The 26,059-nt window shown below is 52.5% G+C and overlaps 1 long non-coding RNA gene across 1 annotated transcript; it reads left to right on the top strand.

The window, feature by feature from the left end:
• The first annotated feature begins 1,082 nt into the window (after positions 1 to 1,082).
• LOC133346198 (uncharacterized) lies at positions 1,083 to 25,059 on the top strand. The gene is made up of 3 exons (XR_009755506.1): positions 1,083 to 1,993; positions 14,362 to 14,517; positions 24,898 to 25,059. It is a non-coding gene; the product is annotated as an uncharacterized LOC133346198 (long non-coding RNA).
• The last annotated feature ends 1,000 nt before the right edge of the window (positions 25,060 to 26,059 follow it).

Genomic DNA, 26,059 nt, shown 5'->3' with positions numbered 1-26,059 from the left:
GGAGAATGCGTAGGAGAAAGTGTGTGTGTCGGGAGAATGTGTGGGGAGAGTGTGTGTGTGTGGAGAATGTGTGTGTGTGTGTGTGGGGAGTGTGTGTGTGTATATGGGCAGAGGTAGTACCTATTGAAAGTGTGTGTGGGGAAAGAGTGTGTAGTGAAAGTTTGTGTGTGGAGAGTGTGTGTGTGTGTGTCGGGAAAGTGTGTGTGTGGGGGGGAGTGTGATAGAGTGTGTGTGTGGGGAGTGTGTGTGTGTGTGGGGAGTGTGTGTGTGTGTGTGGGGGGAGTGTGTGTGTGTGTGTGGGGAGTGTGTGTGTGTGTGTGGGAAGTGTGTGTGTTAGGCGTGTGTGTGTGGGGAGTGTGTGTGTGTGTGGGGGGGGGGGTGTGTGTGTGAGTGTGGGGAGTGTGTGTGTGTGGAGTGTGTGTGTATGTGTGGGGAGTGTGTGTGTGGGGAGTTTGTATGGGGAATGTGTGTGTATATGGGTAGAGGTAGTACCTATTGAAAGTGTGTGTGGGGAGAGAGTGTGTAGTGATAGTGTGTGTGTGGGAAGATATTTGTAGGGACAGTGTGTGTGTGTGTGTGGAGAGAGTGTGTGGGGAGAGAGTAGTGATAGTGTGTGTGTGGGGAGTGTGCGTAGGGGAGTGTGTGTGGGCAGAGAGAGTGTGTAAGGGAGAGAGTGTGGGTGTAGGGGAGAGTGTTGTGTGGAGTGTATGTATGAGAGTGTGTGTGTGTATGTGTGGGGAGTGTGTGTATGAGAGTGTGTGGGCACAGAGAGTGTAGGGGAGAGTGTGTGTGTGGGCACAGAGTGTGTGTGTAGGGGAGAGTGTGTGTGTGGAGTGTGTGTATGGGAGTGTGTGTGTGTGGGCACAGAGATTGTTGGGGAGAGTGTGTGTGTGGAGTGTGTGTATGGGAGTGTGTGTGTGTGGGCACAGAGAGTGTGTGTGTATGGGGAGAGAATGTGCGGGGGGAGCGAGAGAGACAGCGGGGGTGGGGTGTGGGTGGTGGTGGTGGGAAGGAGGAGGGGGCGAGTTGAGAGAGAGAGTGTGTAGGGCAGAGAGTGTAGGGCAGAGTATGTGGGAGAGGAGAGAGAGAAGGGAGAGGAGAGTGAGTGTAGTCTCCCACGGCCTCGCGAGGTGCAGACGACACCACAGGCGCTGTCACGTTTTGGCGGGAGACACAGAGAGACAGAGAGTGACAGAGATACACCAGTAAATACAGAGAGACACAGAGTGACAGAGAGACACCAGGAGACACAGAGAGACACCGGCAGATACAGAGAGACACCGGCAGACACAGAGAGACACATAGAGACACAGAGAGACAGAGATACACTGGGAGACAGAGAGAGAGAGACAGAGAGACACCGAAAGACAGAGAGAAACAGATAGACAGAGACACCGGGAGACACTGGGAGACACAGGGAGACACAGGGAGACAGAGACACAGGGAGACACAGGGAGACACAGAGAGACACAGAGAGACCGGGAGACACAGAGACACACAGAGAGACACACAGAGACACCGGGAGACACAGAGAGACACAGAGACAGAGAGAGACAGATAGACAGAGACACCGGCAGACACAGAGAGACAGAGAGAGAGACAGAGAGACACAGAGACACAGAGAGAGACAGACAGACACAGAGAGACACCGGGAGACAGAGGGAGACACAGACAACATAGAGACACAGAGGGAGACACAGACACACACAGAGAGACAGAGAGAGACATCCGCACCATGAGTGCGCGATGCTTTTCTCAACGTCCCCAGGTGAGGAGGAGGAGGAGGCGGCGAGCGTCGCCTTTGGAGTTGAGGGACCAGAGTCGGCATCGCCTCGAGCCCCTCACCACTGAGCCCCCCACCACTGAGCCCCCCACCACTGAGCCCCCCACCACTTGACGGGGCCGCCGCTTCTGCCAAAGTGATTGTGGCCACGTCGACGATCGAGATGAAGACGATGAAGACGACGAGGAGGCGGAGTGGAGGACTAAAACCGTAAGACGTGTTGTCTGTGTGTGTGTCTGTGTGTCTTGTGTCTGTGTGTGTGTCTGTGTGTGTGTGTCTGTGTGTGTGTCTGTGAGTGTGTCTGTGTGTGTGTCTGTGAGTGTGTCTGTGTGTGAGTGTGCCTGTGTGTGTGTCTGTGAGTGTGTGTGTCTGTGTGTGTCTGTGTGTGTGTGTCTGTGTATCTGTGTGTGTGTCTGTGTGTGTGTCTGTGAGTGTGTCTGTGTGTGTGTGTCTGTGTGTCTGTGAGTGTGTCTGTGAGTGTGTCTGTGTGTGTGTCTGTGTGTGTATGTGTATGTGTGTGTCTGTGTTGTGTGAGTCTGTGTGTATGTGTGTGTCTGTGTGTGTCTGTGTGTATGTGTCTGTGTGCATGTGTCTATATGAGTGTGTGTCTGTGTGAGTCTGTGTGTGTGAGTGTCTGTGTGTGTATGTTAGTGTGTGTCTGTGTGTGTCTATTTGAGTGTGTCTGTGTGAGTCTGTGTGTCCGAGTGTTGTCTGTGTGTGTGTCTGTGTTGTGTGAGTCTGTGTGTATGTGTCTGTGTGTGTCTATGTGAGTCTGTGTGTGTCTGTGTGTGTCTGCAAGTGTTGTCTGTGTGTGTGTAAGTGTGTGTGTGAGTCTGTGTGTGTATGTCTGTGTGAGTCTGTATGTTTGTCTGTGTGTCTGTGTCTGTGTGTCTGTGTGAGTCTATGTGTGTGTGTGAGTGTTGTCTGTGTGAGTCTGTGTGTCTGTGTTTGTCTGTGTAAGTCTGTGTGTTTGTCTGTGTGTGTATCTGTGTGAGTCTGTGTGTGTGTTTGTGTGTGTGTTATCTGTGTGAGTCTGTGTGTGTCTGTGTGAGTCTGTGTGTGTCTGTGTGTGAGTCTGTGTCCGTGTTAGTCTTGTGTATGTATCTGTGTGTGTGTCTGTGTGAGTCTTGTGTATGTGTCTTGTGTGTATCTGTGTGTGTGTCTGTGAGTGCGTGTCTGTGTGAGTCTTGTGTATGTGTAAGTCTGTGTGTGTGTCTGTGTGAGTGTGTGTCTGTGTGAGTCTGTGTGTATGTGTCTGTGTGTGAGTCTGTGTGTGTGAGTGTTGTCTGTTTGAGTTTGTGTGTGTGAGTCTGTCTGTGTATGTCTGTCTGTCTGTGTGTGTGAGTGTTTCTGTGTGAGTTTGTGTGTGTGTCTGTGTGAGTCTGTCTGTGTATGTCTGTGTGTATGTCTGTCTGTGTGTGTGTGTGTATGTCTGTGTGTGTATGTCTGTGTGTTTGCGTGCGTGTGTCAGTCGACTCGGCCTCAAATGAGTACCTGGTGCGGATGCGATGGACATCGCCACTGGGGAGACAAAGACGGTCGAGCTTGGTGCTGGTCACCCAGCCCCTCGTGTGCCGTGCCGGCCTTCATAGGTGCTTCTCGCTAACAGCACTTGCCTCAACAGTTTGTTAAGGCTATACGGGGTAATCTTTGGTTTTGTGATTGTGTGTCAGTGGGGAGCGGTGGTGCAGCGGTTAGCGCGCCGCACTACGAACCTGGCGACCCGAGTTCGATTCTCGCTCACGGCTAACACCACCGGTGACGATTATCTGGACCGGTCCTGAGCCTCCCCTAGGTCGACTCAGTCTCAAATGAGTACCTGGTGCGGTGTATAGACATCACCACTGTGGAGACAAAGGCGACCGGGTGTGGTGCTGGTCACCCAGCTTTCGTAGGTGTTAGCTAACATCACTTGCCCCAAAACTAAGCTATACGGAGGATCTTCGTCCTGTTCAGCTGTGTGTGGCTGTGTGTATTATATGTCCATCTTTGTGTGTGTGTGTTGTTTCTCTGTGTCGGTCTTGCAATGTGCGTGGTGCTGGCCACCCATCCCATCGTGTGCCGTGCGGAACCTTCATAGGTGCTACTCACGAACAGCACTTGCCCCAACAGTCTGCTAAGGCTATACGGGGGATCTTTGTCTTTGTGTTCGTAGCACAGTGTTTGCTGTTCGTGCGTTTGTGGGTCTTGATTTTAGTGGGTCTTGATTTGGAGCCGACGTACCAAACAAAAAACCACTGCCCGAAGCCGAACCATAACCAGCGAGGTGTGAAGTGAAGGTTCGACTTGAGGTCAGGGCTGATGTCTGTGTGCTCGTGCATTTAAACATGCGACAGCACACACACACACTAGAGTACACACACACACTAGAGTACACACACACACTAGAGTACACACACACTAGAGCACACACACACACACACTAGAGTACACACACACACACTAGACTACACACACACACTAGAGTACACACACACACACTAGAGTACACACACACTAGAGTACACACACACTAGAGTACACACAGAGAGAGAGAGAGAACGAAAATCAATGCCTGGCCTGACACTTGTGATGAGACAAGGCAGTGAAGAAGGCTGCCTCTGGTGTAGGCCAATCAGTTTCAAATACAACGCTCTATATATTATTATTGTCAGAACGTACTCGTTGGTTCTTTCGGTAAAGTCACGTAGGTACATGTTTTGCCACGGGTATGTGTAATTAATGCAGACTTGATGCATTATTTGGTGTTAGAGCATCTCAACACCTCCCTGTGTCATTGCCAGAAGGGGTAAAACACGTCATCTTATTTTATTTACACCTCGAATCAATCGAGTTCCACGTTGATTTCGTCTCACCAGATGAGAACGCCACCAGAGGACACAAGATAGAGGAGTCTAGTTCGCCAGAGTGACGGGTGTCACCGACATTACGGAATCAAGAGCGTAAACAACAACAACGACGATGAATTGAATTTAATTTAAATCGGAGCGGAAACAACTTCCGCGTGGCACTGTGGAGCATTGTGGGTACTTGAATGAACGCAGACGGCCCCAGTGTCTCCGCGTGCGAATCGGACGTTCTTCTATTGAACTTCACATCGATGGCCCATGACCTGTCAACCTCTCATCAGTGCCCGACCTTGTTACAGACAAATTCACACCGTATTGGTCAAACCCGTGCCCCCTTGTAAATATCAACGTTCATCCTATACACTACACTATACACTACTTTACACTACACTATACACTACACTATACATTACTTTACACTACACTATACACGACTATACACTACACTATACACTACTTTACACTACACTATACACGACTATACACTACACTATACACTACTTTACACTACACTATACACGACTATACACTACTATACACTACTTTACACTACACTATACACCAGAGGTGGGACAAAGTCATTGTTATGCAAGTCCAAGTCGAGTCTGAAGTCATCAAATTCATGACTCGAGTCTGACTCGAGTCCAAGTCACATGACTCGAGTCCACACCTCAGAGGTGGGACAAAGTCATTGTTATGCAAGTCCAAGTCGAGTCTGAAGTCATCAAATTCATGACTCGAGTCTGACTCGAGTCCAAGTCACATGACTCGAGTCCACACCTCAGAGGTGGGACAAAGTCATTGTTATGCAAGTCCAAGTCGAGTCTGAAGTCATCAAATTCATGACTCGAGTCTGACTCGAGTCCAAGTCACATGACTCGAGTCCACACCTCTGCTATACACTACTATACACTACACTATACACTACTTTACACTACACTATACACGACTATACACTACACTATACACCACTATACACTACTATATACTACACTATACACTACACTATACACTACTTTACACTATACACTACTATACACTGCACTATACACGACTATACACTATTATACACTATACACTACGTTACACTATACACTACTACACTGCACTATACACAACTATACACCACTATACACTACTAAACACTACACTATACACTACTTTACACTACTTTACACTATACACTACTATACACTACACTATACACTACTATACACTACACTATACATTACTTTACACTACACTATACACTACTTTACACTGCACTATACACGACTCTACCCTACATACAGTACACGACTATACGCTACTTTACACTACACTACTATACACTGCACTATATACTACACTATACACTGCACTATACACGACTACACACCATTATACACTGCACTATACGCTACACTGTACACTACTACATACCTGTCAACCCCTTATCAGTGCCCTACCTTATTACAGGCCAATCCACACCGTATTGGTCACCCCCGTGCCCCCTTGTGAATCTCAACGTCCATCCTACAAAGTCACCATCACAAGGGAGAGAAGCACAAATCGACAAACAAAATGTTGCCCCGTGCCGAAACGGCTGCACGTCGTATGGAGCCGACAACTCACTTTCCCTGGGCAAGAACACGTGGGTCACACCGCGTGGATCGACACGGCGTGGGTGCCTCACCACAGCTTCCCCGCACCAACATTGCCATGCATCAGCATCAGCAGCATCAGCAGCATCAGCAGCAGCATCAGCATCAGCAGCAGCATCAGCGTCATCAGCAGCATCAGCAGCATCAGCAGCAGCAGCATCAGCAGCATCAGCAGCAGCAGCATCAGCGGGCAGCATCAGCAGCAGCATCAGCAGCAGCAGCAGCATCAGCAGCAGCAGCATCAGCAGCAGCATCAGCAGCAGCAGCATCAGCAGCAGCAGCATCAGCAGCAGCATCAGCAGCAGCATCAGCAGCATTTGTGCCGCTTAGACAGGCAAAGCAAAGCGCCGGCCTCCACCTTGTTGGGTCTCATCGGCGGACTGGGGCTCGTGAGACAAACGCCGCAGTGGTTGTTATGATTGGCTCCTTCCCCACCCACCCCCCCTCCTAGGTCGACTCGGCCTCAAATGAGTAGGGCGCACGATGTTGTTGGCACAGCGCTCGGCTTCTGAAGCCAAGAGAGCGGTGGGGGTGGGGGGGGGATCTTTACGCGTGGCGGGTTTGGCTGTGAATGAGTGCGCTGTGGATGTGTCGGGGCTGTTGCTCTTAGCGAGGGGATATCGAGGGATATGGGGTTTATTGGCGGGCTGAGAGGGAGAGAGAGGGGGGGGGGGCTATGGGATGGAGGAGGAAGAGAGGTGGTGGGGGGGGGGCAGTTATCGCTGTTTACGCCGCTAATTGGGTTCGCGCTGCCGTGATTTATAATGGAGCGAATTTGCCGCCGAGGAGAGGGGAGGGAGGAGGAGGAGGCGGAGGAGGAGGAGGTCGCGAATCGGGATGAGAGACGCTCCGAGCGGCGAACATTAGCGTGTCGGTGGGGGTAGAAAGTGGGGGGGGGGGGGTGTTTGTGTGTTAATGCGTGTGAGTGTATTAGTGTGTGTGTGTATTAATGTGCTGGTCGTGGTGTGTGTGTGTTTGTCTACGGGGATCGGTGGTGCAGCGGTTAGCGCTGCGATTTCGAAGCCGGCGACCCCGAATTCGATTCCCACTCACGGCCAACACCGCCAGTGTACCGGTTCCGGTCCTCCCCTAGGTCGACTCAGCCTCAAATTGAGTACCTGGTGCGATGTGTAAACATCGCCACTGGGGAGACAAAGGCGGCCGGGCGTGGTGCTGACCACCCACCCCCTCGTGTGCCGTGCCGGCCTTCATAGGTGCTCGCTAACAGCACTTGCCCCTACAGCCTACTAAGGCTATACGGGGGATCTTTGTATTGTCACTTGACGTGTGTGTCTATACCTGCCTTATTATAGTGTGTGTATTAATGTTTACGTATATATGGTGTACTTATACGTATAAACACATGTGTGTGTACAATAAAATGTGCTAGAGACTATATATATTGTTATGTGTATATTTAATGCATAGTTACGTACATTAAATACAATTGTGTGTGTGTTATTGCGTCTGTACTCATAGCCCCAGTAATTGTCTGACGATGTTTTATCATGTAGCTATTTATTGGTTGTGGATTGATCAAAGTGTGTCATTTACGTATGTGCGTGTGAATTCAGGTTCGTGTGTCAGCGCAATAATAATATTGTGCCTCTGTGTTTGTAATTGTGTAGTCGTGTATGTGTATATATATACATGTATGTACATATATACACGTGGAGTTTTGCTGTTTGCTAAAAAAAAATCATGTTAATTTGCGTGGGGAGCGGTGGGACAGCGGTTAGCACGCTGCGTCGCGACCCCCGGTTTCACTTCGGGGTGCACGGCTCACGTCAGTGGCGCCGCCGCCCTATTACAGAAAACATTCACTGATCAGCGAGGTGAAGTATGGACAAACGATCCCCATGACCGACACAGCGTGGAGGTGGATTGACAAAAGCTCTCAATCATTATTATTATTGTGCATGTGCGCTTTATTTTACGTGGGTTATCTGATTAAAGTGCAGTAATGTACCTAGTCATATCCGATTAATATTGTATGCGCATGTGCGATATGAATATAAACTGGTGTGCTGTTTGTATGCACTGCACTGCATGCACTGCATGCACGGGTAACTGGTATTGCAATTGCTACTCACGGCGAACATCAGTGGCGAGTGATATCTGGAACCGGTCCTAGGCCCCCTATTGCGCCTGGGAAGACAAAGGCGGCCGGGCGTGATGTTACCAACCAGCCTGCTTGTGTGCCGTGCCGGCCTTAATAGATGCTCGCTCACAGCATTCACCCCGACAGTCTAGAATTCTATAGGGCCGATGTATCTCCGTGTCTCCGTGTGAGTGTGTGTGTGTTTAAGATGTGTATATAGGTGCCGATGTTAACGCATCCATGCCTGTTTCTGTAAATGTCTGTCTATGTGTATATCATACTGTAAGTGTGTCTATATTTGTTATTATGCAGAGTGTGTTTAGTCGTGTAAATGTGTGTCCTTATGTATTTGTGTGTTTTTCCAGGCGCGTGTGTTATGTGGGGAGCGGTGGTGCAGTGGTTAGCACACTGCGCTGCGAACCCGCCTACCCGAATTCGATTCGCGCTCACGGCCGATAAAAGTGACGATTATCTAAACCGGTCCTGGGCATCGCCTTGGTCTACTCAGCCTTAAATGCGTACCTGGCGCGGTGTGTAAATATCGGCACAAGGGGAGACAAAGGCGGCCGAGCTTGGTGCTGGCCACCTAGCCCCTCGTGTGCCGTGCCGGCCTTCATAGGTGCTACTCGCTAACAGCACTTGCCCCAACAGTCTGCTAAGACTATACGGGGTATCTTTGTCTTGTGTGTTTACGTATTTTGTTGATGTGTGTTGCTCATCGTGTAGCGTGAAGACATCAAGAAGGTGCCTGATGTCCATTCGTGAGTACACGTGTAATCACGCGTACATGTGTATCTATGTGTGCGTGGTTCACGTGTTGGTTTACTCCACGCGTTATGCGTGTGCCTTGAGCGTGTACCCGTGGCTGTTAGTGAACAGGGGGGGGGGGGCTTGCATCTGCCAGCAGTGAGTAATTGCGGATGCTGCGCCTTAACCTTGAAGCTAAACGCTGCAGCTCGTTTGGAGAGTTCGGAAGGGGGGAATTTGATTCGATCACGACTTCGAGACGAGATGCGCTACACCGGCTACCTATTGAGGGCGCCACGGTGGCTAGGAGATGTTAACTACCTCGCCTGGTACACAGGAAGTCGTGGGTTCGATCCCGACCCTGACGCCTGCTGCTGCTGCTGTGTGTTTGGAGTTTGCGGTGTTTCTCTCGCCGTGGTCGCGTGGATTTTTCTCCGGGTCTTCCGGTTTTTCCTACCGCGTTCAGAATCAACATCGCGCGTTCAGAGCATTTGGCTGCTCCGCATTTCCACGTGAGAAGCCGCTTGGCTGAGCTCTCGTTTGTGGTAGCCAGGTGGTCGCTTCTGGAAACAGCTATATAGCTCAGTGGGCCTTACCTTACCGGGTAAAATAAAAATAAATGTTTATATTCATTAAACATAGCATTGCTTACGCATGTAAGTGCGATGATCTTCTTTCACACCCGTACGTAGCCAACCGTACTGCACGTCTACAAGAATCGTACTGCACATCTACAAGAATCGTACTGCACGTCTACAAGAACCGTACTGCACGTCTACAAGAATCGTACTGCACGTCTACAAGAATCGTACTGCACGTCTACAAGAATCGTACTGCACATCTACAAGAACCGTACTGCACATCTACAAGAACCGTACTGCACATCTACAAGAACCGTACTGCACATCTACAAGAATCGTACTGCACGTCTACAAGAATCGTACTGCACATCTACAAGAATCGTACTGCACGTCTACAAGAATCGTACTGCACATCTACAAGAATCGTACTGCACATCTACAAGAATCGTAATGCACATCTACAAGAATCGTACTGCACATCTACAAGAATCGTACTGCACGTCTACAAGAATCGTACTGCACGTCTACAAGAACCGTACTGCACGTCTACAAGAATCGTACTGCACGTCTACAAGAATCGTACTGCACGTCTACAAGAATCGTACTGCACGTCTACAAGAATCGTACTGCACATCTACAAGAATCGTACTGCACATCTACAAGAATCGTACTGCACATCTACAAGAATCGTACTGCACATCTACAAGAATCGTACTGCACGTCTACAAGATTTGTACTGCACGTCTACAAGAATCGTACTGCACATCTACAAGAATCGTACTGCACGTCTACAAGAATCGTACTGCACATCTACAAGAATCGTCCTGCACATCTACAAGAATCGTACTGCACATCTACAAGAATCGTACTGCACATCTACAAGAATCGTACTGCACGTCTACAAGAATCGTACTGCACGTCTACAAGAACCGTACTGCACGTCTACAAGAATCGTACTGCACGTCTACAAGAATCGTACTGCACGTCTACAAGAATCGTACTGCACGTCTACAAGAATCGTACTGCACGTCTACAAGAACCGTACTGCACGTCTACAAGAACCGTACTGCACGTCTACAAGAACCGTACTGCACGTCTACAAGAATCGTACTGCACGTCTACAAGAATCTGCACAATTCCTCTGCATCACACCTTGCCGATGGGCACGTGCACCGGTCTCAACAGACCCAGATCGACACCGTCTACGATCCGCAGCCCCACGGCGACCTGCTGCTGTCACCGCCGCGTGGACGCCTCGTGCGATCGGTTCGGCGCAGTCTCGGGGTCTCCGGCTCCGAAGACCCGGAGCGCGTTACCGGCTCGCGTTCGGGGATCCATCGCTGAGCCCTGAGTCAGTTTTGCAAGAGACTTTAAAACGGTGTCGTTCCAAAGAGATCACCGCGCGTGATTAGTGCGCATTCGCGATTGACCGGAGCCCGTAAGACTGTGCGCTAGGAAATGAGTTGCTTTGAAGTTCCAACGGGAAGAAACACAAGGCGATGTTAGCAAACCAACGCGATCCACTGCTAAATAGCGGTAGTCATCGTTCAACAACCGTCATCGGATCATGCACCACCACCGTACACCCGTAACCGTTATTTCAATCGGTTATCAGTGTTGTCGTTTAACAGCCCTTGTAAGAAGAAGGGTGCTAATTGTGTCCTTGCGCGCGTGATGCCATCAGCCGCAGTAGCGGCGTGAGTCGGTGGCCAGATCCTCAGTGTGGAGGTCTCCTGATGGCCACGATGAGAGGGCTTCAGCAGAGAGAGGGAGGAAGGGAGGGAGAGATCCGTCTCGGTGCTGCTGTGAGATCGAGTAAATATACGAATGTGTCGTTAAACCCGCCACCACCTGACACAGCCATTTAGTCATCTGGCTGTCGCCTGATGAAGCTAGTTGTAATTACTGGCGAAACGTCGTACTCGGATTGTAAATGTTGTGGCTTGGCTCTCCAACACAGCGGTTAGTGCTGTACTAGTACACTACACTATACACTACACTATACACTACTATACACTACACTACTATACACTACACTACTATACACTACACTATACACTACACTACACACTACACTACTATACACTACAATAGACTATACATTACACTATACACTAGTGCTGTACTAGTGACGAATTGGCCACGTTCTGTTTACGTGACAACCCTTACTAGTTGGCTGTGTCGGGTGGTGGCGGGTTTCACGACACATTCACATATTTACGCGATCTAACCCCATCAAAAAACTGTGTTATGATGTCTTTACTACTATTATTATTATTTTGGACGTTCGCGTCGCCCCACTCTGTCCGCGCGGCAGCGTCCTTCGAGGTCAGGGAAGAGATTCTGGGATGGTGACAGCGGCGGCCGCGGAACCCAGAAGGGGAGATCGGCACTTGAGCTGGCGGCGATGATGGCTCCCTGCTGAGGTCTCGGTGGCTGATGGTGGCCGTGCATGGCCATGATAGAGGAGGAGGTTTGGGTTAGATCGCGTAAATGTATAAATGTGTGTCGTTAAACCCACCACCACCCGACACAGCCAACTAGTAAGGGTTGTCACGTAAACAGAACGTGGCCAATTCGTCACTAGTACAGCACTAGTGTGTAGTGTATAGTGTAGTGTATAGTAGTGTATAGTTGTGTAGTGTATAGTAGTGTATAGTGTAGTGTATAATGTAGTGTATAGTTGTGTAGTGTACAATCTTCAATATTCACTGGAGTGACTTCGTCGCCAACACTGAAGTCCTCAAGTCAGCGAAGGTCATCAGCATCGAGGTCATGGTCCTCAAGATACAGCTTCGTTGGGCAGGGCACATCGCCAGGATGGAGAACCACCGCTTACCTAAGATCGTGCTGTGTGGGGAACTGTCCTCTGGCCATCGCGACACAGGGGCACCACGAAAGCGATACAAAGACTCCCTGAAGAAGTCCCTCACTGCTTGCTGCATCGATCACCGTCAGTGGGCAACACAAGCAGCTGATCGCAACTCCTGGCGGCACACAGTCCACCAGGCCACCTCCTTCTTCGAAGATACCCGCAGGGCCCGAATGGAGGACAAAAGGAGAAGGAGGAAGAACCATGATCCCTCAGCACCCATCCCAGATGAGACCTATACTTGCAGCCGTTGTGGCAGGACCTGCTTGTCCCGCATAGGCCTCGTCAGCCACCAGCGTGCCTGCAGAAGACGGGGATGTCCTTCTTAGATCTTCGTTCGCGAAGCCAAGCCATGATAGTGTAGTGTATAGTGTAGTGTATTGTGTAGTGTATTGTATAGTATAGTGTATAGTTGTGTAGTGTATAGTGTAGTGTATAGTGTAGTGTATAGTGTCGTGTATAGTGTAGTGTACTAGTACAGCACACCGGTGGTTTGTTGGAGAGCCAAGCCACAACATTTGCAATCTGGGTTACAACGTTTCGCCAGTAATTACAACCAGCATCATTAGTCATCTAACCCCAAAAACTTCGATTATGGATAATATTGGTAGCGAAGGCCTCTTCCTACGTGTTCAACTTTGCGCGGATGTCTCTGCTGATATTTCGGTGACAGAATGTTCGCTAGAACAGCGAGCCAATGTAATTGGCGTGCTAACGTACACTCATGATGCGTATGATTGTATCCGTGTGTGCACGTGTGTGCACGTGTGTTCACGTGTGTTCACCAATATCGGTGAAAATCGCGCGTGTGCATCTCATGCGGATTATCCCATAGCCGGCCAGCGGCGGTGGCCAAGTTTGTTTGTATGTATGAACGTTGAACTTCTTTCGCACCGTACGTACGTATCCAACCGCGCGATTCCTCGGTGCGTCTTCGCACGTGCCCGCCTCCCTGATCTCGAGCCCATCAGAGACCGCTGCCGCGGAGGCTCTGAACGTCTTCAGTCATTTTTATTTCCCCTAAAGGAAATTCCACCAATATTTAACCTCGTAATCGAGCCGTCAACGGTGGGCTTTTCACTCCGCATGGAAACATCCACGAGCACTCGTTCAGGTGGCAGCAGCGGCAGTGGCAGCAGTGGCAGCAGAGCCCTTACACGGCGTGACAGCCTCGCCGCCACGGCGATGCGAGGCCACACACGGGGCCCCAGAACGTCGCAGACGCCACGGAACCATTCACGAGGATTGAGCGCCGCCCCCATCCACCCCACGGCGTGGATGGGGGCGGCGCCTGCAGCTGATGATGATGATGTAGCTGCTGCTGCTGATGATGTTGATCATGACAATATTGCTGCTGCTGATGATGATGATGTTGATCATGATATTACTGGTGTTCTAGCTGCAGCTTATGATGATAATATTGATCATAATGATATTGCTGCTGTAATTGCTGTTGATGATGTAACTGCTGCTGCTGATGATGATGCTAATCGTGATATTACTGCTGCTCTAGCTGTTGCTGATAGTGATGACGATCCTGCTGCTCCTGATGATGTTGATGATAACATGTCATGCTGCTGGTGATATTAATGATGGCATTGCTGCTAGTGATACGGATACTACAGATACTGCTGATGTTGATGATGCTGCTGATGATCATATCGACATCACAAGGCCGCTTGCTCTTGATGATGAACGCAATGACGTTGCCGGCGATGGCGACAGCAGCAATGGTGACGGTCGTTCTGCTCGTGACGTCCCTCCTGTTGCTGATTATGCGTTCAGGAATATTGGCGCTCATCAGCACCGGCAGCCTGGATAGCGTCATGCCGATGAGAACATGAAGATGGGAAGGGAACCATCCGGACTGCCCCCCCCCCCCTCCCATTCACCTGCAACCTCAGCTGCCACGGTGGCCGTGAAGACTCCCACGTGACGCAGGTGAGTGGCGCAGATCTACAGACTCACTTCGTGCCGCGGTGGCTAGGAGATGTTAACTACCTCGCCTGGTATGCAGGAGGTCGTGGGTTCGATCCCGACCCTGATGACGTCTGATGCTGTGTATTTGAAGTTTGCGGTGTGTCTCTCTCTCCCCGTGGTCGTGTGGATTTTTCTCCGGGTCCTCCGGTGTTTCTCTCCACATTTAGAATCAACACGACGCGTTTTAGAGTATTTGGCTGCTGTGTATTTCCACGTGATGATAAGCCACTTCGTTGAGCTGTCGTCTGCGGTAGCCACGTCGCTTCTGAAACAGAACTACGTATCTCAGTGGGCCTTACCTGGTTACATTTATAAACAAAGTTTGAACGGAAATTATTACAATCGGAACCAGGAGTTGATTTCCCGCTGAGTAAAGCCCTCTGAGCTATGAGTGAATCTCTTTAACACGGGCGACTCGGCCGGGAGACGTCAACAGAAAGCCCTAACAAGTGGAGGGTTAACAAATAAACAAACCCACAGACTTTGTTCTGCTTGCATGGGGCTGTTGAAACCAAAGCGCTCGGTGTGGCTTGGAGGACGGAGTGAGCGGATCGCCCTCGCCACTGATGTTAAAGCCGTGGCGTGGAATCGATCCAGGTATTTTTTCGCCTGTGATTAAACCCGGGTTCTCTAGCATAGCGAGATCACGATAGACTCACATAGAGACCCATAGACTCACATAGAAACTCATAGACGCACATAGAAATGCCTAGACTCACATAGAGGCTCGTAGACTCACGTAGAGACCCATAGACTCGCATGTATACTCATAGACTCACATATTCACATATAGGATCACGTAGAGATATATAAACTCACATAGAGACCCGTAGACTACACATAGAGACCCATAGGATCACATAGAGACAAGTAGACTCACATACAAATCCACAGATACAGACAAAGATCACCCGAATAGCATGAGCAGACTTTTGGGGCAAGTGCTGTTAGCGAGCACCTATGAAGGCCGGCACGTCGCACACAAATGTGGTGGGTGGTCAGCACCACGCCCGGCTGCCTTTGTCTCCCCAGTGCTGATGTTTACACACCGCAGCAGGCACTCATTTGAGGCCGAGTCAACCTACGGGTGACCCAGGACCGGTTCAGATAATCATCAACGGCGTTGGCCGTGAGCGGGAATGCAACTCGGCTCGCCGGCTTCGTGTTGCAGCGTAGCGCAGACCCCTACACCACCGCTCCCCACGTGGAACAACCGCACGTTCACATCGAGACCAATACACTCACAGAGGCTGAGCCGTGATGAAAGCGGGTTGTCGCGTGGAGCGACTCGATGATGATCGCCAACGACTGCACAACAACAACAACAGCAGCAGCAGCGACTCGGAGTGCGATATGGGAGGTTTTAATTTGGCGATATTCCAGCTGCGAGGCCGAGCGGTGTGTCTTCAGGAGCAGTTCTGTGAGGTCGTCTTCCGGGGGCCGCTTCTGCGACGCAGGGTGGTGCACTGCTCGCTGCGGAGCTCCGAACTCGGAGGGGGGGGGGGACACGCCTTTGTCCCGTGACGATGCTGATAGCGCGACATCACAAACCTCATAAAATATGCATCGTTCTCTCATTCAAAGGGGCTCATTGATCCATCCCTTAGCTCCCCCGCATCCACCCCCCCTCCAAAATATCCACCCCCCCCCTCGACCCCCCCCCTGCACCCCCCCCCCGTGACCTCTTCTCTAACGCCCCCCCCCCCCACTCGGCCCTACTGTGGCTCCTCACTCCTCGTTGCTCTGGGCACCCCCAACCCCCTCCTCGTGGTGATGGAGCGTTGCCCCCCCCCCATTCCTCATTGTTGCCGTGCAGTGACCCATGTCGCATAGGGTGAGTGGGTGACTGTGGGTGACCGTGGGTGACTACGGGTGAGTGGGTGACTGTGGGTGACTGTGGGTGAGTGGGGAGACCGTGGGTGACTGTGGGTGAGCGGGTGAGTGAGTGAGTGAGTGGGTGAGTGAGTGGATGAGTGAGTGAGTGAGTGGGTGCGTGATTGAGTGAGTGGGTGAGTGAGTGAGTGGGTGGGTGGGTGGGTGGGTGAGTGAGTGAGTGGGTGGGTGGGTGAGTGATTGAGTGAGTGAGTGAGTGGGTGAGTGAGTGAGTGGGTGGGTGAGTGAGTGAGTGAGCGAGTGGGTGGGTGGGTGGGTGAGTGAGTGAGTGAGTGAGTGATTGAGTGAGTGGGTGAGTGAGTGGGTGGGTGAGTGAGTGATTGATTGAGTGGGTGAGTGGGTGAGTGAGTGAGTGAGTGGGTGGGTGAGTGAGTGAGTGAGTGGGTGAGTGAGTGTGTGGGTGTGTGAGTGGGTGAGTGGGTGGGTGAGTGGGTGAGTGATTGAGTGAGTGAGTGAGTGGGTGAGTGAGTGAGTGGGTGGGTGAGTGAGTGAGCGAGTGGGTGGGTGGGTGGGTGAGTGAGTGAGTGGGTGAGTGAGTGAGTGAGTGGGTGGGTGAGTGAGTGAGTCATTGATTGAGTGAGTGAGTGAGTGAGTGGGTGAGTGAGTGAGTGGGTGGGTGAGTAAGTGAGTGAGTGGGTGAGTGAGTGAGTGGGTGGGTGGGTGAATGGGTGAGTGGGTGGGTGAGTGGGTGAGTGATTGAGTGAGTGAGTGAGTGGGTGAGTGAGTGGGTGAGTGAGTGAGTGAGTGAGCGAGTGGGTGGGTGGGTGGGTGGGTGAGTGAGTGAGTGAGTGGGTGGGTGAGTGATTGAGTGAGTGGGTGAGTGAGTGGGTGAGTGAGTGAGTGGGTGGGTGGATGAGTGAGTGGGTGATTGAGTGGGTGGGTGGGTGAGTGGGTGAGTGGGTGGGTGAGTGGGTGAGTGGGTGAGTGAGTGAGTGGGTGAGTGAGTGAGTGAGTGGGTGGGTGAGTGAGTGAGTGAGCGAGTGGGTGGGTGGGTGGGTGAGTGAGTGGGTGAGTGGGTGGGTGAGTGGGTGAGTGATTGATTGAGTGAGTGAGTGGGTGAGTGAGTGAGTGAGTGGGTGAGTGAGTGAGTGAGTGGGTGAGTGGGTGGGTGAGTGATTGAGTGAGTGGGTGAGTGAGTGGGTGAGTGAGTGGGTGGGTGGGTGGGTGAGTAAGTGAGTGAGTGGGTGAGTGAGTGGGTGGGTGGGTGAGTGGGTGGCTGGGTGAGTGGGTGGGTGGGTGAGTGAGTGAGTGAGTGGGTGGGTGAGTGAGTGAGTGAGTGGGTGAGTGAGTGGGTGAGTGAGTGAGTGGGTGGGTGGGTGAGTGAGCGAGGATTCGGTGAGGGGCTGATGGTTGTATCCGATGAGTGGCTGCGTAGTGTAGCAGTTAGCACTACGCTGCATTACGAACTTGGCGACTCGGGTTCGATTCTCACTCATGGCCAACAGCAGTGACGAATATCTGAACCAGTCCTGGGCCTCCCCTAGGTCGACTCAGCCTCAAATGAGCACCTGGTGCAGTGTGTGAACATCGCCACTGGGGAGACAAAGGCGGCCGGGCGTGGTGCTGGCCACCCACCCCCTTCGTGCGCCGTGCCGGCCTTCATAGGTGCTCGCTAACAGCACTTGCCCCTATAGTCTGTGAAGGCTATACGGGGGATCCTTGTCTTTCTGTGTTTGGTGAGTCGGTGAGCGTGGGTACATTTGAGAAGGTGTGTGGGTGAGTAGACATTGGTGAGCGAGCGTGTGAGCGGCTGAGCGTGGATTGGAGTGAGTCTGTGTTTTTGTGTGTTGTGTTTTTGCTGAGTCGGTGAGGGTTGGGGTGAGCGTGGGTTCAGTTGGGGTGAGTGTTTTGAGTGTGAGTTGCGATGAATGGTTCAGTGTGGGTTACGATAGATGAGTGAGTGTGTAAGCGGGTGAGTGTGTAAGTGGTGAGTGTGTAAGTGGTGAGTGTGTTAGCGGGTAAGCGGGTGAGTGTGTAAGTGGTGAGTGAGTGAGTTTAGCTTCGGGTGAGTCGAGGAGCGGATGTGCATTCTGGCGAGTGAGTGAGAGAGCACGTGCTCCGGTGAGTGTGTGAGTTTGGGGTCAGGTGAGTGTGGGTTCGGATCAGTGAGTGGCTGAGTGAGTGGCTCCTCCGGGTGAGTGAGTGGCTCCTCCGGGTGAGTGAGTGAGTGAGTGTCTCTGGGTGAGTGAGTGAGTGAGTGTCTCTGGGTGAGTGAGTGTCTCTGGGTGAGTGAGTGAGTGAGTGTATCTGGGTGAGTGAGTGAGTGTCTCTAGGTGAGTGAGTGAGTGTCTCTGGGTGAGTGAGTGTCTCTGGGTGAGTGTGTGTTTCTGGGTGAGTGTGTGAGTGTGTGAGTTTCTCTGGGTGAGTGTGTGAGTGATTCTGGTTGAGTGAGTGTGTGAGTTTCTCTGGTGAGTGTGTGAGTGTTTCTGGGTGAGTGTGTGAGTGTGTGAGTGAGTGTTTCTGGGTGAGTGAGTGAGTGTCTCTGGGTGAGTGAGTGAGTGAGTGTATCTGGGTGAGTGAGTGAGTGTCTCTAGGTGAGTGAGTGAGTGAGTGTCTCTGGGTGAGTGAGTGTCTCTGGGTGAGTGTGTGAGTGTTTCTGGGTGAGTGTGTGATTGAGTGTTTCTGGGTGAGTGTGTGAGTGTGTGAGTGAGTGTGTGAGTGAGTGTTTCTGGGTGAGTGTGTGAGTGTCTCTGGGTGAGTGAGTGTGTGTGTGAGTTTATCTGGGTGAGTGTGTGAGTGTTTCTGGGTGAGTGTGTGATTGAGTGTTTCTGATTGAGTGTGTGTGTGCCTCTGGGTAAGTGTGTGAGTGAGTGTTTCTGGGTGAGTGTGTGAGTGAGTGTGTGAGTGAGTGTTTCTGGGTGAGTGTGTGAGTGAGTGAGTGTGTCAGTGAGTGTCTCTGGGGCTTGAACCGGCAGGACACTGCGATGCTGTTCTGTTTGCCACTCCGAGTGTCGTCTAAGCAGCAGGGGTCACACATGGAGAGAGGGTTCCGTGAGGGGTGGGGGTGTGGGGGATGTATAAGGGGGTGAGTGGCAGCAAGGGGGTAGGGGAGAGAGCAAGAGAGAGAGAGAGAGCTGTGTGGATAAAGGGAGGGGGATTTAGAGAGCGGAGACCGTGTTGTATACACGGTGAATGTGAAGGCTCTGTGAATAGGCGTGTGTATCATTTCTCTGGGGACGTTTGCAACCACGAACCGCACATCCAGAGTTCGACTCCCCGGCCACATCTGTACCGTATCCCGTACATTGACTCCGCCTTCAGGGAGCAAACGCCCCCAGTGTGGTGTCTAAACATCAGCACTGGGGAGACAAAGGCGGACGGGTGTAGGGGTCATGCACGCGGTCACACGCATGCTCGCTGACAGCACGTGTCACAGCCGACAGCAGCGTTGTATGGAAGATCTGCGCCCTCTGCGTTCAATGCCATTTGCCTTATACAATCAATATTAGCAAGGTCTGTGACGCGGCGAGTCAATGGAGTTGCCACCTGTCCTGGTTGGCCCCGGACAGTCCCGGGACTTGGCGCCTGTGATGGGGTGCGAGGGAGTTGACCCGTGCCGAGACCTGGTCACCCGGTCGGTGTTGTGTCGGACTTTGTTGCAGAGCACCGCGCAGTTGGCCCCACAGTGGACCAGGTGATCCCACATCATCATCATCATATATTTTAATTTGCAGAGCCCGAATTCATCCACGTTTAAGCAGAAGCCCGAGTGTAATATCACAGGCGTCGTTGTGGCCAGACCGACACCACCAACTTGAGACGTTCACTCGAGAACCCAGTGCCATCGGCTTGGGGACTCGGATTCGAACTCAGCTCCTGACAGCGTCGGTGGCCTAGGGTCCCCGACAGGGCCGCCACGAGGCCCCCCCCCCGCGTGAACGCGATCTGAGCGCAGCTGCGGGAGCCACGCATGGACCTGGGGACCAACTCAAAACTCGGGTGGGACGATCTGGGATTGCAGCTGCTCAAGCGGTATGGGGAGAGAGTGGGAGACCAGGGGAGAGAGTGGGAGACCAGGGGATAGAGGGGAGACCAGGGGAGAGAGGGGAAGACGAGGGGAGAGTGGGGGGATCAGGGGTGAGAGATCTCAGGGAGGAGAAAGAGAGAGAGATGGAGACCAGGAGACAGAGGGGGAGATCAGGGGGAAAGAGAGTGGTGCGGGGGAGTTATGGAAGAGAGGGGGGAGACCAGTGTGCAAGGAGAGAGAGAGATGGAGGTGGCAGAGAGAAGGGCGGCCTCGGTCTGAGGGCCGTGGTGCTTGTGCGCTTTGTCGCCATGTGAGCATGCCCTCTGACCTCACTCCGCCCAAAACCTGCAGCCAATCAGCTGAGTTAAGGGGCAGAGGTTTCCAAGGATGACCCCTGACCCCCTAGAGCTCCCTGCATTCCTGGCCTCTCCTCCCTCTCCTCCTCCTCTCGCCCCTCTCCCATCCTCCCAGCTCTGAGTGAATACTTGTCAATGCCCCCCCCCCGAGCGAGGGATGGGGGGAGGGGTGTCGAGGGGGGGGGGCTCATGATTCACTGCCCCTCTGGTGAATGGATAAATTGTCACGATTTCAGGGACCGACATTTTTGATTCATGAATCGATTTATTTCCTTGGCCTCGTCTTGTTTATATTGAGGGGCGGGGGGCGGGGGGCAGGGGGCGGGGGGCGGGTTGTAATTGCTCAGCCTCATTTGTAGACATGTGTTGGCCTAATTAGCCTAATCGTTAAACCGCGATCTCATTTGCATATAATTTGCACACTGCGTAACCAAAGTCAACAACATCGCACCAACAATCGTCATGGATCTGGCAATGGTGCTGGTGGTTAGTGTGGTGGTGGTGTTCCAGCGGTGGTAGTGTGGGGAGCGGTGGTGTAGCGGTTTGCTCGTTGTGCTAAGAACCCGGCAACCCGAGTTAGATTCCCGCTCACGGCCAAGAACAGTGACGGTACTGGGCCGCCTCTATGTCGACCCAGTCTCAAATGAGTACCTGGTGTAGTGTGTAAACATCGCCACTGGGGAGACAAAGGCGGCCGGGCGTGGTGCTGGCCACCCACCGCCTCGTGTGCCGGGCCGGCCTTCATAGGTGCTCGCTAACAGCACTTGCCCCTACAGTCTGTTAAGGCTATACGGGGGATCTTTGTCTTTGTGTAGGTCGATCTTGACACCGCTGGTACCAGCTGATGACTCGTCACAGCGGTGTCAAGATCGGCCTCTGTGGAGGAGGCTCGTGAAGGACGCTACTGGGCAGTTGGAGGCAGTCGCCATCCAGCAACAACGGAGGGCGGAGGAGCGACGCTCACAACAACGAGCGGAGCACCTGGCGGCTAAAACACAGCAAGTTGGCAGAGTAGGGGGGCACAGCTGATGCATCAGCCAGTCATCTCAGTCAGTCAACCCGTGGCACCTGCAGGGTCTGCCCCGTGACCTGCCAGCGAGCATGTCACGTGGCAATCAAAATGCACCTTGCCTGGCACAAGCGCAGTGGTAAACGGCGGTTGTTGTTATACAGTATCCGGTGGTGAGTGCGGTGGTGCTGGTGGTGTGGCTGTGAGTGTGTGTGGTGAGATGGCCAGAGTAGTGTGAGTGACTCGAGGTGGTGGTGATATGCCCGTCAATGATGAATGCGGTGTGGTTGCTGTGTTTATCGGAGAGTTGGTTGAAGGGGGGATGGAGGGTGGGGGGATGAAGGGGGAGGGGGGATGAAGGGGAGGGGTAACCGGATTAGGAACCATCTGTCCCACTCACATGGGCCCCTCCCCCCCTCACCCCCCCCCCCCCCCTTCTTTCCGCCTCAGCACTCGACGACTTTCCATCGAACTCTTCCTCCACCACTTCCACACTCCCAGGGCAGAGACGAGAATTCACCACTGAAGCCACCACCACCATCACCACCATCAGCAGCAGCAGTCAGCAGTCACCACCAAAAGCGCCCCCGGCCGTGTCGTCTTAACAGACCTTTGGGGCAAGTGCCGTTCGCGAGAGTGGATGTCCAGGCCGTTCACGAGCCAGCCTAGGAAGGGGTTGGGTGGCCACCCTCACGCCCACCCTCCAGTGGCGATGTTTACACACAGCACCAGGTACTGATTTGAGGCTGAGTCGACCTAAGAGAGGCCCAGGACCGGTTCAGATAATCGTCGTTGGTGTTGGCCGTGATCAGGAATCGAACTCGGGTCGCCGGGTTCGTAGGATAACGGGCGAATCGCTACACTGCACACAGCAACAACAATACCACCAGCATCAGTGCCGCCACCACTACAACAACTACCAGCACCACCACCATCGTCTCCACCATTTGCACCAGCACCACCACCACCTTTGATGTTCTTGTTCCACCATGCCCGTCCTGTCGCGTGCTTTATTGACTCACGAGATGTAAAGTCGAGCGATAAATAATAATTCCATGGCATCCCAACGGGACCGTACATTTGGGTTGTCACTTATAACTTGGCAACATTCCAGCGCTGAGAATGTGGCGTCCATCGTGGCTGTGATTGCGGGCACGGGAAATGTTTCTCGTGTGGATCATCATCAGCATCATCAGCATTATCAGCAGCATCAGCAGCATCAGCATGGTCAATCCACTGCCAAGCCACCACCACCAACTCTTACAATCCAGCGATGTAAAATAAACAATTTTTTAAGATTATTTTACCAGGTAAGGCTCACTGAGCTGACATGTCGCTCAGAAGCAACCTGGCTATCGCAAATGATAGGTCAGCGAAGTGGCTTATCACGTGGAAGTTTATAGCAGACAAATGTATAGCAACCAAACACTCTAAACCGTGATGTTGATTCTAAGTGTGGAGGGGGAAGCCGGAGGACCCGGAGACAATTCCACGGGACCACGGGGTGAGAGACACCGCAAACTCCAAATATACAGCAGCAGCAGCAGGCGTCAGGGTCGGGATCGAACCCACGACCTCCTGTATAACCAGGCGAGGTAGTTAACATCTCCTAGCCACGTAACAATGTAATGACTCACGCTTGTATTAGCAACACGCCTCCTTCACGTTTCTGCCTGTCCACCACCACCACCACCATCATCGTCGTCGTCATCGAGACGCAGGGCCATGGCGTGGTGGTGCTGCTGGACGGCAGCCTCTCCACAACAATAACAACAACAATAATGATACACAAATATATACCGTGTATATGTGTGTGCGTACTGCACGTGCATTTCTCGCACAACCTATTGGCCCCAGCAGCCTTCTGGGAGTGCATGCTTTCAGCAGAATTTATTATGCACGAGCAAGTGAGAGGAGAGGCGAGAGGGTGAGTAGGAGGCATCTGAGAGCGTAGGAGAAAGGGCAGGTGGGAGGCAAGATGAGATGGCAGGTGAGAAGAAAGGTGAGAGGGCAGGTGAGAGGGCAGGTGAGAGGGCAGGTTAGGGGGCAGGTGAGAGGGTGGATGAGAGCGCAGGTGAGAGGGCACGCTAGCGGACAGGTGATATGGCAGGTGAGAGGGTAGATGAAGGGGTAGATGAAAGGGAATGCTAGTGGACAGGTGAGAGGGCAGGTGAGAGGGTAATTGAAAGGGTAGATGAGAGGGCACGCTAGCGGACGGGTGATATGGCAGGTGAGATGGCAGGTGAGAGGGCAGGTGAGATGGCAGGTGAGAGGGCAGGTGAGAGGGCAGGTGAGAGGGTAGATAAAAGGGTAGATGAGAGGGCACGCTAGTGGACAGGTGAGAGGGTAGGTGAGTGGACAGGTGAGAGGGTAGGTGAGTGGACAGGTGAGAGGGTAGGTGAGTGGACAGGTGAGAGGGCAGGTGAGTGGACAGGTGAGAGGGTAGGTGAGTGGACAGGTGAGAGGGCAGGTACCATTGTCTCCTGGGATTCACAGAGCGGTGCCATCGGTGTCCAGGTCTCCCCCCGCCCCCACAGCTCTTCCCCCCTCCACCTTCCCCCCCCCGCGTCCCCCCCTCCACCCCACGTGTCGTCGCTGTGGTCCCAGGGGCGGAGTGCGGGAGACAAAGACGACTCAGAGCGCAGGGGGAGTGCGGGGGGGGTGAATTTGGTGCGGGGAGGGGAGGAAGGGGGCAGGGGGTGGAGGTGGGGGAGGGATGAGGCGGGGAGGAAGTGACGATGGTGCTGATGATGATGATGACGATGGTGCTGATGATGATGACAATGGTCCTGATGACGATGGTGCTGATGATGACGATGGTGCTGATGATGATGATGATGACGATGGTGCTGATGCTGATGATGCTGATGACGATGGTGCTGATGATGACGATGGTGCTGATGATGACGATGGTGCTGATGCTGATGACGATGGTGCTGATGATGATGACGATGGTGCTGATGATGATGACGATGGTGCTGATGCTGATGACGATGATGCTGATGACGATGGTGCTGATGATGATGATGACGATGGTGCTGATGCTGATGACGATGTTGTTGCTGATGCGTAATATGATTATGATGATAATAAATATGCTTATGATGTTGCTGCAGATGCTGCTACTGCTGATGATTAATAAGTGGATGATGCTGAGGACGAGGAGGAGAACGAGGAGGAGGACGAGGGGGCCGGGAGTGGGGGGCTGGAAGGTCGAGGGGACTCGGTCCCGCTCCGCTGCTCGCGTTGCCGTGGTGACGAGGAGAGCGAGGAGTTTGGGTGGACGAGGAGGAGGAGGAGGAGAGGGTGAAGGGGGGTGGGGTGAGGGGTGAGGGGCGAGGGGGGGAGGGGGCGAGGGGGATGGGAGCAGCTGTTTGGCTGCACGGCGGGTGGCGATGATGGACGGGAGAGGTTAATTTGTGAATAAACTTTTTGTCCATTTTCATTTTGCAATGGGTAATGCAATGACCACGTGTGTGTGTGTGCCAGTGGGTCAGTGTGTGTGTGTCAGTGGGGAGCGGTATTGTAGTGGTTAAGCGCGCTGCGCTCTGAAACCGACGACCCAAGTTGGATTTCCGCTCACGGCCAACACCAGTGGCGATTATATCAACCGTTTCTGGGTCTCCCCTAGGTCGACTCAGCCTGAAACCAGTACCTGGTGCGGTGTGTAAACATCGCCACTGGAGAGACAAAGGCGGCCGAGCGTGGTGCTGGCCACTCACCCCCGTGTGTGCCATGCCGGCCTCCATAGGTTCTACTGGCTAATAGCACTTGCCCCACCAGTCTGTAGAGACTATACGGGGGATCTTTGTGTGTGTTTCCACTTTATGTGGGCGAGCGGTGGTACAGTGGTTAGCGCACTGCACTAAAACCCCGGCGACCGCTCATGACATCTAAACCTGTTCTGGGCTTCCCTTTGGTCAACTCATCCTTAAAAGAGTACAGTGTGGTTGAGAAGGCCTTCATCCAGCGGTGCAATGACCAGTCCCTCCAGAAAAACGCGATTATGCGATCGCAAGATTCCACGCAAAATCAGCCAAAGTCCGCATATTTATGCGGGGGGCGCGTTTTTTCAAATACGCCGCACTTTCGCCGCATAAATTGCAGATTTCCACGCGCAAAATATGCGGGCTTGCATGATTTCATAATCCCCGCATTTTCGTTGCAAAAAGTCACATATATCTTAGCAGAAAGTTGAAAAATGTTGCGTTTACTTCACACAAGCGCAGCCATTTCCCCTGTTGCCATGGGAACGTTATGAAGTGTTAGAGGCTACGT

The sequence above is a fragment of the Lethenteron reissneri genome, chromosome 23 (assembly GCF_015708825.2).
Source record: "Lethenteron reissneri isolate LAM-NWPU_2019-01 chromosome 23, ASM1570882v1, whole genome shotgun sequence".
NCBI lineage: Eukaryota > Metazoa > Chordata > Hyperoartia > Petromyzontiformes > Petromyzontidae > Lethenteron > Lethenteron reissneri.
Note: the sequence above shows the minus strand (reverse complement) of the source record. Positions and strands in the feature narration are given on the sequence as shown.